The sequence below is a fragment of the Rana temporaria genome, chromosome 6, assembly GCF_905171775.1.
Source record: "Rana temporaria chromosome 6, aRanTem1.1, whole genome shotgun sequence".
Classification (NCBI taxonomy): Eukaryota; Metazoa; Chordata; class Amphibia; order Anura; family Ranidae; genus Rana; species Rana temporaria.
The window spans coordinates 173,128,760-173,135,017 of NC_053494.1; positions in this window are offsets into that span (position 1 = coordinate 173,128,760).

Sequence of the window (6,258 nt, forward strand, 5' to 3'; positions counted from 1 at the left end):
AGATGTAAGTATATTAAAGTTACATGTCGGAAATGTATCAAAACTGGAGCAGACAGAATCTGAAGCAGCAGTAATGTATGGCAACCAATCAGCTTGGTTAAAGGGAACTAAAGATGACATAATGTAAAGCGCTGTGCAAACTATTGGTGCGATATAAATCCTGTATAATAATAATTAAAAAGAAAAAACTGTGGGCAGGCATACTCTTTATTGCAGAAGACAAATGCAGTGTCCTCTGCAATAAAATAAATGTGCCTGCCAGCTTGCAATCTTCTTTAGAAATCGCGGGCCAGATTCAGGTACAAATGCGGCGGCGTAACGTATCGTCTTTACGTTACACCGCCGTAAGTTTTTTTCATAAGTGCTTGATCCACAAAGCACTTGAGTATAAACTTGTGGCGGAAGAACGTAAAGACGTCCAGGGCAAGCCCGCCTAATTCAAATGGGGCGTGTACCATTTAAATTAGGCGCGCTCCCACGCCGAACGTTCTGCGTCATGCTCCGTTAGTAAATTTCCCGACGTGCTTTGCGCGAAATTACGGCGCCCCGACGTGTTTGTGAATGGCGACGTACGTAACGTACTTACGCCGATTTTTTTTTTAAAAATTCGACGTGGGAACGACGGCCATACTTTAACATGGCTGGTGTAAAGTTAGGCAATGAAAAAGATTGCTTAACTTTGCGACGGGGAAAAACGACGTTACGCACACGAGTAGCTTCGTGGATCGCCGTAAAACCTAATTTGCATACCCGAAGCTGGAAAACGACGCGAACTCCACTCAGCGGTGGCCGAAGTATTGCAGCCTAAGATCCGAAGGCGTATGAAGCCGTAAGCCTGTCGGATCTTAGCCAAAAGCCGTTGTATCTTTGTTTGTGAATCACAAATTAAGATACGACGCGGCAAATTTGAAAATACGCCGGAGTATCAGTAGATACTCCGGCGTATTTGTTCTGTGAATCTGGCCCCGCAATCGCAGCTTAATTTACATTGCGGCACAGTGTCTGTCTGCCGGGATGACAGCGCTCCTGCGCATGTGCAGGAGTGACACCATTCCTCTCTAACCAATCAAGAAGGTCAAAGGCAGCCACTGGAAAAAGATGGGGAGAAGATACTGGGGCCAGCGAGGGACCTCATGGAGGCAAGTAAGGAGGGGGGCAGTGGCGGCTGGTGCTCAAAACTTTTGGGGGGCGCAAACAAACTAAAAAAAAAACATCAATTGCTACTGTGCCAAACACAGCTACTGTGCCATCAAACACAGCCACTGTACCCATAAATTGCCGCAACCGTGCCATCAAACACAGCCACTGTACCCATAAATTGGCGCCACTGTGCCATCAAACACAGCCACTCTACCCATAAATTGCCGCCACTGTGCCATCAAACGCAGCCACTGTATCCGTCAATTGCTGCCATCAAACACAGGCACTGTACCCATAAATTGCTGCCACTGTGCCATCAAACACAGGCACTGTACCCATAAATTGCTGCCACTGTGCCATCAAACACAGGCACTGTACCCATAAATTGCTGCCACTGTGCCATCAAACACAGCCACTGTACCCATAAATTGCCGCCACTGTGCCATCAAACGCAGCCACTGTACCCCTTCAATTGCTGCCACTGTGCCATCAAACGCAGCCACTGTATCCATAAATTGCTGACACTGTGCCCATCAATTGCCACCAGTGTGCCCCATCAAATGCAGCCAGTGTGCCCCATCAAATGCTGCCAGTGTGCCCATCAATTATCGCTACTGTGCCCCATCAGATGCTGCAAGTGTGCCCATCAATTGCTGCTACTGTGCCCCATCAGATGCTGCCAGTGTGCCCATCAATTGCCGCTACTGTGCCCCATCAGATGCTGTCTGCACTTACCTGTCTCGGAGTGGGTCAGTGGCGGTCTCCTGCACGTCCTCCATGTCTTCTTCCGTCCTCTCTCAGGCATCCAATCACAGTGCCTGACGTTTCAGTCAATCAGGTGACCGGTAATAGACCCGGCAACCTGATTGGCTGAGAGGCGGATTTAGTCTTAGAATTCCTTCGCTTTGCTAACACACAGCTGAGTGAACAGCGAACACCCAGCATGTCGCCCACTGTTCACATTTTTGGGCACCTATTAGAGCCTACGGCTCTGATCAGGCGCTTCCAAAAAACACCCCTGCCGACACCTGAATAGGGGGTGTCAGCAGCAACCATAGATAGATTCATGCAATGCATGAATCTATCTATGGTGATTAGAGCGGTGCAGGAGAGAGGGGGCGGCGCTCCTACGCCCTTTATGGACACACCGCCACTGGAGGGGGGGACATGATTGAAACCTTTAAGTACATCAAAGGGGTGAAAAAGGGTCAGGAGGGCAATTTTTTCAATATGAAACCAAAATCAAGAACATGGTGACATGATCTCAAACTCACTGGAGGAAAGTTCAAAACGAATCTTAGAAAGTGCGATTTTACTGAAAGGGTAGTTGATGCTTGGAATAAACTTCCAGTAGAGGTAGTGAGACAGTCAACAGTAAATGACTTGAAACATGCTTGGGACAAACATAGATCTATAGTCAGACAATAAAGCTGACAAAAACAAAACAAAAAACAACTAAAACTAAAAACAAAGGCCAAACAAACAAAAAATAAAAATGGGAAGACTCTATGGACTACTCTGTCTTTTTCTGCAGTCACTCTTCTATGTTTCTATTTCTAAACTTTACACATAAAAAATGGAAGCTGACTAGTAGTCATGCACAGCTGCTCCAGATTCTGTTCCAGTTTTGATAAATAGCCTCCATTGAAGTCAACGGCCTGTTCACATCTTTGCGCTGAAATGCTGTGCCCTTGTAAAAATGAGGCATGTCTGACCCGATGGAGATCCTCGTCTAGGATCTTGCCTTCTTTCCCATAGTCTCAGTGGCATTTGATGGGTCACGGACTATTTCGAACCCCAAGCCCCATCAATGGGTTCTGTTCTTGGTATCTGCCGTCAGGGGTGCTGATAGGGGGAGACCACCAGCCCTCCTGTAGGGGGCCTGGGCACACAGGGGGGCCCAAACAGCAGGGGGAATTAGTGCGGTTCAGCAGAGGGGTGGTTACAGAAGGATGCCATGTGCGGCTCTCTGAAGCAGCTGAAAGACAGTTTCTCCCCCTCCTGCTACCTTTCAGCTGCTGCAGGGAGAGACACAGGGCATCGTTCCTGTAACTGATTCTCTTTCCTGTTCTGCCTGCTTCTGATCCCCCATCACTGTGAACATAATTTTATTTTTAATGTAAAAAACAAATACAAATAATGATTTTAGGTTATTTTAAGTGAAAATATGGTCTTGATATAATGGGGGGCCCTGCCAGGTAGGCTGTATGGGGCCCTGTGATTTCTAACAGCAGCCCTGTCTGCCGTCACCTAAATATATAGGTGAAGGCAGATAAACAACATTACATCTCTTCACCCAAAGGGGACGTAGGTCATTCTTGTTCTTAAAGAGGTTGTAAGTTGTACCGATAGGTAAGCCTAGAATAAGGCTTACCTATAGGTACTGTAAATATCTCCTAAACGTGCAGCGCTTAAGAGATATTTACTGTATACTGCGCTGGTGATGTCATCGGCGCATGCGTTCTAAATGAACGGCCGCCTGTGAAGTTTTTCTAGGAGTGTGTGCTGTGACCGGCGGATCCCGCGTGCATTAGTGGGAGTGACGTCACGCGGCCCCCGGCCAGTCACACAGCCGGAGTCAGCGGCAGGAAGATGGGTGAAGCTTGCTGTGGCCTGCAGCGGGAACAATGTGGGCTTTGTTTGCAGGTAAGTGTCACATAATGTGCTAGTATGCAATGCATACTAGCACATTATGCCTTTACTTTGCAGGGGAGAAGAAAGGAAGAAAAACCCACCAGACTTATCTAATCTGCTTTCCTGTTCTAGGTCAGCGACTCAAAGTATTAAAGCCAGAGTGCCAGCATGATAACCAGGCAACTAGCATTTTCAAATACAGAGATCCATTGTACCAACCTTCAGGTTTCCTATAAAATTTAAGTCAATTTTTAGTGAGGCCACCCAGCGAAGATCTTAGTGGGGAAGAGGTAAGTTTGTTTCTAGTTGAGGACTTCTATTAAAAGTGCACTTACACTTTAAGTAGGTAAGTGGATGTATTTTGTTTTAGCCAAGTTGTTGAAGCAAGGCATGTCTTCCAGCTAAGGTAATACACCCTCTCCAGCCACTGCTATCCTCCTGAGGAAAATGCTAATTGCTTGGTTGTTATACTGAATGAATGGCTTCAGTACTTTTTAGGTTACTGACCTGGAACATATGAGAAAAGTCAGAATTCATGAAATTTGAGCTTGGCACATACAGTATATCTGCAGTATTTTGTTATCTCTCTTCAAAGAGCTATGTCCCTTAGCTCTCCCCTGACCCGTTCCTCTGTTATCAGCCAGATAACTCCTGACAAATTCTCGGACACTTTAGACAAAAGCAACCTGAATCTTCTGTCAGAAGAGGTTGCTAAAATAGATAAGCAGGGAGCTGGCCCTATTACAAAACACCTCTGGAAGTCTCTGCCTATGATGAGAGGGGGTGTGTGCCTTTCCTCCAATCAGCAATATTAGCTATCTTGGCTGTATGCCCAGACATCACACTCTGTGTTAACCTCCCTGGCGGTATGATTATTTCAGAAAAAAGGTGCTGAAAGCGGTACCATTATTTGCAAGGAAATTTGGCGTTTTATACTGTAGGCCTGTAATTCTTAGGAATAACTCACTTAATTTTTTTTATGACGAATTTCCCCACAAATCGCTATCGCACAATTCTGCAAGTGATTATAATTTATTATCGCTGTTTTCTAGCTGCTCTAAAACCACTTTTGACATAAAGGGACACTTTTGGTTGCTATGGACAATCTACAGTTTGCAGGCAGAAAGAAAAGTTTTTATTATATAAAAGTACATGTAGGGCACTGGGCAGACCACTAGGGACAAAGGGGGTGTGTATTTTTTACATACAGTACTGTAATCTATAAGATTACAGTATACTGTATGTAAGGTGTTTGTTTACCTTTTTGAATTTGGCGCCGTTCTCCGCCCCCGTGCGTCGTAACATCGCAGGGAACAGAGATCGGCGGCACAGGAGGACACTGTGTGAATCGAGCGAGGTCCCGCTCGCTCACACAGCGCGGTGGCATCGCAGGATCCAGGGACAAGGTAAGTAACTTTGTCTCTGGCTGCAGCGTGGCGAGCCTGAGTCTGACTCGGGGATACCGATTTTGGTATAACAATCTTACCCAGAGTCAGACTCGGGAATACCGCCAAGGGGGTTAAACAGGAAGAGAAAATCTCCTAACACAATCTGAACTTTCTAAACAGTATATACATGTGAAGACAGCAGATATACATATAAAACCTATGTAGGGAGATTTGGTTCATCTCTGTGTATCATCTGAGGCTGTTCACTTCACTGGGTGTATGGAGGGTCCACTTTAAGCCAGAAGTCTTAATAAAAAAATAAAAAAGACACATTCTGCATTAGTGACTTAAAGTACTGAAACTAGAGGATCACCATAACAAACGGGCAATTCACATTTGCAGAATGACAATCAGATGTCAGCAATAGCAGACTCCATGGTTCTCTCTGAGAAGGTTTCCTTTAAATATAATAGCATATTGTATTTCATTTTCTGAGTTGTAAAGGTGAAATTATACTTACAGAGAATACATTTGTATTACTAGCTGTGCAGCCACAGCAAGCATTAAGATATCCACACACATTGTAATCCGATTGTCCAATCCATCCATTTATTCAACATTCTGAGACGTTCAAAAGCTAGTCACACAGTTATCAAAATTTACCAACATCCGCGTAGTGTCGGGTCTACTGGACATAAACTGGATTGATGGTTTGGGGTTCTTTCATACAGGCTTTCCAATCATGTCCACGTGTCTAAATCCACCTACCCCTAGTCTTTCTTGGTCCAGATTTTTTTTTACAAAAAGGACTTTGTCCTTTTTCATTTTTACGGACCTAAAAGTGATCAGAGGTAGTCTGATGTAAACGCACATCTGACCACCCATAGAGCCATCATGGGTTGGGCTGTGTAAATGCGGACACAAACTGAATGGGACTCATTTCCTGCTAAGTGGAGCAAAGCGGCTCCGTGTGAAAAGACTCCTGAACTTCTCCATTTCCTCATCACTTTCATTTATTTGTGATAAACAGGTGCACGTTAGTTGCATCTCAAGAGCACTGTTCTATCATGCACACTAAAAATACCATAGTCCCAGT